Genomic DNA, 8,022 nt, shown 5'->3' with positions numbered 1-8,022 from the left:
GCTGCTCAGTGGGGGGCCCTTGTCCGGGCCTGGCCAACGGGGGTGCTGACCCCTTCCCTGCCCCTCCCCCCTAGGCTGCAGGCTCTGGTCCTCCCGCTAATTCCTTTGCTTGCCCATGACCAGAGCCCCCAGCACCTTCCCCAGCAGTGGGTGCTGAAGGAAGGTGGACAGAGGGCAGGGGCCACTCAGGCCTGACCCCCAGCCCCACGAGCCCATGGGGCAGACAGCAGAGCCACGACTCTGGGGAGCTGGTCTCCTGCACCCCAAACCGGCCAAGGGGTAGCTCAGCGAGGGCCACTGTCACTTAAGGCCAGCAGGTGGCGCCATGGTCACAGTCTCCGCCACCTGTCGCCTGGCTGGGTTTGTGTTTTTGCAGACCAAAACCGACAGAGGCCTTTTGGGAGCACCACTCTCCATGCTCCACGGGGGAAGGGGCTCCAGAGTGCCCCCCTACACCTCACAGCCAACTTGCAGCATGGTGCCGTTCCCCTAAAGTGGGGGAGGGGGCAGAGAGATGGAGGCAGGGGCTGCTGTGTCCCCGAGGCGGGCTGCCACCTGAAGAGGGATGCCCATCACTGCGGGGCAACTCAGGGGGCCCCCCCCAACACGACCCTCAGGAGGAAGGTCCCCTCCCCTCAGAAGGAGCTGCCTCCCCCTCCTGCCCTCGGATACACCCCCCCCCTTCCCCCCCGGCAGCCCTCCTGCCCACTCCCAGTCCCTTCTGGGGACTGAAGCACAGAATACACTTCAGGGCTGTCCCCTGGGGGACTCCAGAGGAACTGGGCAGACTGAGGTCAGGAGGCGGAATTCCTGGCTGGGGAGGGTCATCTGTGAGATGGACCCGCAGGGTTCAGGCGGGGACCCAAGCCCTGCCGGGTTATTAGGGCGCTGACACAGTCGCACCCACACTTCACATAAAACAGTCAAAAGCCCAGGGCACCAAGCATCACCCGAGTAGCTCCGGGCCCCCAGTACCATTTGGGAGTTACCCCCAAATAAATAAAAAATGACCAGTGGTTAATTTTATGTTACACATGTGTCCCCATATGCAATTATCTTCAGCGTGCTCAGTGAGAGAGAACAGTGTCTGCTGTAGACAGCCTCCCTAAACTGGTAGGACATTGGTGGCGGGGACTGTGCAGGGGTGAAGGGATGAGTGATTCTGAACAACTCGGTAATATGTGTCTCACGGTGATGATTCTGTTTAAAAAGGAAAACAAAGCCTGCTCGGATGTGTGGGAGGAAGCCAGGGACCAGCCCCCTAGCAAGCATTTGGCCGTGGGTTTGTCCCAGGGCCCCCTGGGTGCTGAGCGCGTGAACAGGACCCGGAGGGAATAAAATGCGGCTGTGTGAGGGCTGACCAGAACTGTGGGTGCTCCCCAGAAGGACGCGCCCGCCAATCCTGAGGCCAGGAGAGCACCCTGAAGACCAACCAACCCCCACAGGCTAGGAGATCCCATGGACACAGCTCACATGCGGGAGCACCAGCTCTGAGCCCCGGGCCCGCGGACCTCCTCAAAGCAGTGGGCCTCACAGGACAGACTGCCCTCCCCACTGACCTTCCAGGGCTGACTGACCCCAGCACAGAGCCGGGCAGCCCACCCTTCCCTGTGCACTCCCAGGACTAGCCCTGAAGCAAACAAAGGACTCCCCACCCTCGCTGGACCGCATGGGTGGACGCTGCCCCTCTTGATCTGATTTTTCACCGTTTGACTGAGGTGCCGATTGGCTGCAGCCCCTTTCACAGTCGGGGTCGCTGCCCCCAGGGCACTCTCGGGGAGACCGAAGGTGGCACCCACCAGCGCCTGGAGACAGAAGCATCTGACACTGATCACGAGTAAGCGAATCCCTCAAACACTGAAAAACTCCTTGTGACCTCAGAGGCCTGAGCTGGGGGGGAGGGGGCAGAGGCTCCCCCGCCCCCCGTGGCAGCACAGCTTGGCATGGTCCACATCCCCCTTCTGAGGATGAGAGAGGGAAACGCCAGTCAGGAGACAGAACCCCTAGCCGGGCACTCTGGGATGGGGCTGGCCCTAACACGCTGCGCCCCAGCCAGCGGCCAAGGGTCAGGGCACTCTGCAGCCTCCTGGCAGATGTGGGGCAGCCCGAGCTGCCCACCGTGTCTCTGGGTTTCGCCTTTCTCCGACTCGGGGCCCACATGTACCATTTGTCACTTCCTGTTACCTGCCAGAGGGTCGCTGCACACCATGTTGCGGTCAGCAGCCGCCACTGCCTCTTTTTCTCCACGTGTTTTGTGCTTTCTGGCCCAATGTCTAAGTCCTTCAGCCTCTTTGACTGAGCTTCTGTGTATGGTGTGAGATACAGGTCACATTAATTTTCCCTCTTTTCTGAGTGTCGCGTGATTATCCATTTCCCAAAGTCGTTCGTGGAGAGGCTGTCCTCACAGACGGCAGCCAGAGACGGATTCTCGCCCGTGGCTCGCGGCCTGTCCCGGAGGCACCTCGCTGGAGGTAAGGAACGATGCTGCCCCACGTCTTTTTCCCAGAGCGACTCTGACTAGGCTGAGTTTTATGGCTTCGTGTAAACTTTATTACTGTTCACTCTAAGTCCTTGACGAGAAGCGGAGGGCGTTCAGCAGGGACTGCAGGACCCGGGCACGGAATCCCCCACATCCTCACGCCCCTTCTAGCTCCTGCACAGCGACCCTCAGCTCCCATGCTATAGAGCTTTCATGTCTTTTGTTAGGTTGATTCTCAGGTACTGGAATGGGGGGCTCTATTCTAAATGGGGTGGTCTTTTTAATGTCTCTCTTCTCACTCATTAACTGCATATAGACATCCATCAGGTTTGGGCCCCCCTCCCCCTCACCCGGGGTGCCAGCGCTTTCTTCTGCCTCAGGGCCCAGGGGTCCCCCCGGAGGTGCCCGGTGGGCCACATGCTGGGCTGGGGGTCACACTGGCCCCCTCACATGAAGGCAAATCTCCCCGGCTCCAAACCATGCATCGATTGACTTTCATGCATTAATGTTGGTGCCTGCTACTTTACTGCTCTGTTTATTGTAGCATGTTACAGCAAATGGTTTTTCTAATGGATACTTTAGGGTCTACTATGTATACTGTCATCATCTGCAAGTATGAGGCAACTTCTTTTCCAAACTGGATCCCTCAGGCTTCTTTTTCTTGCCTAATATCTGTAGCAGGGCTCCAGGGTGTTAGGACTAGTTACAGAAACAAGAGCTGTGGAACCAGCTGCAAGGGTGGGGAGAGCGGGGCTGGGGACAAGGCAGGGGCGTGCAGAGACCCTGCAGGGCAGGGGCGCACAGCAGAGCTGTAGGTCAACAGCACCAGAAGCACACTAGCTACAATAAGAAAAGTAAATTCAAAAAAATCTGCATGTGGGGCTGGAGCGATAACACAGCGGGTAGGGTGTTTGCCTTGCACACAGCCAACCCGGGTTCGATCCCCAGCATCCCATAGGGTCCCCTGAGCACCGCCAGGAGTAATTCCTGAGTGCAGAGCCAGGAGGAACCCCTGTGCATCGCCGGGTGTGACCCCAAAAAAAATCTGCATATGCTTGCTAAGGAGTTGAGTGGCGGTGAACCGGGAGAGCCTGAAACATTCATTGAAAGCTTTGGAAAGCGCTGACTAGATTTCATTGTTTGTTAATTTATTTATTTATTGCTTTATTGGGTCACACCCAGTGATGGAAAGGGGTTACCCCTGGCTCTGCACTCAGGATTTACTCCTGGCAGTGCTCGGGGAACCATGTGGAATACTGAGGATCGAACTCGGGTTGGCCACGAGCAAGGCAAACACCCTCCCCGCTGTACTATCGCTCCTGCCCTAGATTTTAATAAATAAGGGTTTTTTTTTCTAACATAGGAGTACGGTTAATTATTCAGCCATTTATTAAGCTGATTGAATTCGGCGTGAACTCCACATTACTTATTTTTTTAATTTTTTAATTGGATATCCGTGACATAGACCATTACAAAGCCGTTCATTATTGGGTTTCGGTCATACAATGATCCAGCACCCACCCCTCCACCATTGTAATTTCCCACCACAATGTCCCGTTTCCCTCCCCCCTCCCCTCACCCTTAGTCTCCCTCTATGGGAGGCACTTTTTTTCTTGTTCGCTCTCTCTCCTTTTAAAATAAGGGACTTTTAAAGAAAAGCTACGGAGACCCCGCGACAAGGACAAGCTCCGGGGTGTGTGGGTGCGGGCGGCCCCGCCTGTGCTCCCCAAGGCCTGACCAGACCTGAGGCCCACGAGCTCCCCTGCAACCTGCGCGTGGCCCTGAGTCATCCTCCTGTCCCAGAGGGTGGGGGTGGGCGCCCGGGAATGCGGGCTCAAACAGGGCCTCCGAGGTGCCCCCGCTGGTCCCAGCCACAGCCTCTGAGTGGGGCCTGGCCCAGTCTGGACCCAGAGTCGCTGGCTCTGTCCTTTTCCAGGGTCTCCTCTCAGCACCTGGGACCCGCAGCTTGGACTCCCCAGCTCAGCTCACTGTGGTGAGTCAGTGGCCCCGGAGCTGGCCAGGCCAGACCTGGGTTTGTGCCTCTCGGAGCGGTGACGGGCTTCCCAGGGGTCCTGGAACCAGCCTGGGGTGACGGGACCTGTCCAGCTGGCCAGGAGGGCAGGACCAAACACCAGACTTGCCAGGGATGCTCCTTAGTGCTCCAGTGTCCTCTGCCTGAAGGCGCCTGCAATCCTGCAGTGACCGGCTCACTAGGGAGGGGACAGGCGGCAGCGACAGCAGTGCCTGCCCGTGGGTCCCAGGGCTGCTGTTAGGGGCAGGGGGACGTTTGTGGGGTCAAAGCCCTGGAGATTTTGGGGTCCTCGTGTGCAGGGAACCAGGTGCTGAGCGGCTGCCCGGTGGCCGGCTCATGAGGGAACACCCAGGAAACTTCTAGCTCCAAGCTCCCTGCAGCACCTGAACCCAACAAAAGTCACCCCACCCCTCTCTGCCGAGAAACGGCACCATGTGGACCACCTGAGGGGACCAGGGACTTGGCCACCAGTTTAGAGGTGACCTGTTTTTAAGGCAGTGCGGGCGTGGCCAGGGCCACTCCCGGCAGAGCTGGGCCTAGAATTCAGAGCCCCGTGGGTGCTGTGGCGTGGGGGGTGCCAGCCCTTCCCCCAGAGGGCCGAGGCCCAGGCTTTCGGGTGGCCCTTTCTGGCTAGAGGGCAGTGCACACGGGCCAGGCCTACTGGGGGCTCTGCGGAGTGGCCCACGACATACTCAGGCTTCAGGATGTACATTTATTGTCACATGTCCCTGGGCGATAACAGACTCAAATCTCAGACCCCAGAAACCAGCAGGGAAGCACCTGAGAGTGTTCCTGGGAGAACTTTCAGGAAACCCTCTGAGCCACCGCGGCTGCCCAGCACTGACCAGCTCTGCTGGGCCCTGAGTCCCACAGCGGTCAAGGCAACTTCCTCAGGTCCCGGCCACCAGTACTGGGCGACCCCGAGGTGCAGATGGGCCTGCAGCTCCCTCGAACCTCCGGGCGGGCGGAGCCTGCGGGCGTCCCGGACCGCTCCCTTGCCAGCTCCCGAGGGACACTCTGGCCGGGCGGGGCCGTCACGCTCCTCCCCGCGGCTCCCTCCAGGCTCCTTCGCGCCACTGGAGCCCGCACCTGGCGCGCTGGGTCGCCCCCACACCCCCACGCGAACCCCGACGCCGCAAGCCCAGGGCCCGACGGAAGCGGCGCGCCCGAGTGTGTCCCGGCCCCGCGGCCGCGCCCCGCGCCTGGATCCCCGCAGCCCGACCTGGCACCTGGCACCTGGACTCCCCGCGTCCCGACCTGGATCCCCGCGGCCCGCACCTGGATCCCCGCGGCCCACGGCCCGCGTCCCGCACCTTGGCCCCCGCCGCCCACCTGGCACCTGGATCCCCGCGGCCCGACCTGGCACCTGGATCCCCGAGGCCCGCGCTTTGACCTCCGCGACCCGCGCCCCCCGACCTCGGCGCCCGCCTCCCGCCCCGCGCCCCCCGCCCCGCGCCGCGCCGCGCCCTCGTTCCGCGCCCTCGTTCCGCGCCCTCGTTCCGCGCCCTCGTTCCGCGCCCTCGTTCCGCGCCGCGCCGTCTCAGCTCCCGGGGTCGGGCCGCGCCGGTGGACGCCGTGGTGGCCGCGTGGCCCGCCGAGCGGGCGCGCCGGGTCTAGTGGTCCTAAACATTTCACAATTGCGCTACAGACTGTTGAACTGTCAAGAACCACTGCACCCGGCGCGCGAGCGTCCGAACCGCCTGCCGGCCCCGGCCCGCGCGCCGCCTTTTAAGCGGGCGGCCGCCCCCGCCCCGGAATGCGCCGCGCTCGCTCGCCAGACCGGTCGGGCCGGGCCGGGCGGCTCCGGGCCCGCGGGTCCGCGGCGGGTCGTCCTCGGCCGGTACCGGCCCGCGCGGGGGTGGCCCTGACTCACCGCCCCGCCCGGCGCCCCCGGCCCCGCGCCCCGCCCCGCGCACCTGGCGGCCGGGTCCGCGCGCGGCGGGGGTCGGGGCGCCGGGGGGCGGCGGCGGGGCGGGGCGGGGGGCGGTGGGGGCCCGGCCGCTCCGGCGTCGGCGGGAACCGGGTGGGAGGGGAGCTCGGACGAAGAGAAAGTGAAACTGGCGCCCCGGGGCCGCCCTCGGCCCGGCCCGGACGGGGATGGGGGACCAGGCCCCGCCTCCGGGCGCCGCGCGGGGTCCCGGGTCCCGGACTGAGCCCCATGAGGGCCCCCGGCACAGACACCTGGGGGGCTTAGGGCGAGGACTGGGGGGCGCGCCCCCGGCATGCGGGGACTCCCGGGGTCAGCCCCAAGGCCCCACCAAAGACCACGGTGCTAAGGGCCACGATCCCCGCGGGCCTGTCCTGGGTGTTTCTGCTGGGAGACGGGCCCTGGGTGGGCCTCAGGGACCCCGAGGCCGCTAACCTGTCCCCAACACACGGATTAGTCCTCAGCTGCTGAGACCTGCTGGCCGCTGCTGGGGGCGGGGCAGGGGGCAGCCCTGGGCTTCCCCCTGGGCCCAGCAGGAGGGAGTCCCCCTGCCCCTGGTGACCCAGTTGGGAAGAGCTGTCCTTGGCACTAGGTGACAGTGGGCCACTGTGTGGGCCGCTGGCCGTGAGCCATGTGGGTCCAAGGGCCCAGCAGGGACATGGGGCCCTCGGCAGGGGGCTTCTGCCCCCGCGCCCCGCTGCTGGGGCCCTCCGGAGGGTGTGGGGCAGAGGCCCCGCGGCCTGCCAGGCCTGGTTGTGCAAGGCGGGCACACCCGTGTCTGGGAGAGAATCTGGCCCGTGGCCAGCAGAGGTGCCAGCCTGGGCCTGGGAACCAGGCTGAGGCGCCCGGGGGTGCGGGTGGGGCCACCTGGGAGAGGCCAGGAGCAGAGTGGGGCATCTGCCCCCGGCACTGGGCAGACGGGGCCGGGGCGCCCGGGCGGGTTGGGGGGGACCAGCAGGGGCCACCATGAAGATGGTCGCTGCCGTGGGAGGCCCAAGCCTCGGCCTCCACCCATGCAGCTGGAGGACCCCGGGGGCCACACTCGCCATCCACATGTAGGAGCCCCCATGGAGCGCATCCCTAGGGGCAGCAGGGCCCGCCTCTCCAGGAGGGGGCCAGAATCAGGCCAGACAGAACCGCACTAGGCCCAGGAGGGACCTGAGGACTTCCAGCAGGGGGTGGGATGGGGGGCTGCCTGGAGGAGGGGTCCTGAAGAGCGAGGATTCAGGAGACGGGGCCCAGCCCTCGTTACACACTCTCACACGTGCTCACACACTCACTCTCACATTCACACACGCTGTGTCACATTCACACTCCACTCACACACACACACGTTCACACACACTGTCACATTCACACTCACACACTCACTCTCACTCTCACACTCACACACACTGTGTCACGTTCACACTCCACTCACACACTCACATTCACACTCACATTCACACACTCTCACGTTCACACACGCTCTGCCACACTCACACAGACTCACACTCACACTCTCACGTTCACACACGCTCTGTCACACTCACATTCACACACTCCGGCTCTCCCGCGGGTCCAGGGCCAGTGGTGGGTCGTGTG

Source organism: Sorex fumeus, unplaced genomic scaffold (genome assembly GCF_029834395.1).
Source record: "Sorex fumeus unplaced genomic scaffold, SorFum_2.1 ptg000022l, whole genome shotgun sequence".
Taxonomy (NCBI): Eukaryota; Metazoa; Chordata; class Mammalia; order Eulipotyphla; family Soricidae; genus Sorex; species Sorex fumeus.
This window is presented reverse-complemented; position numbering follows the sequence as displayed.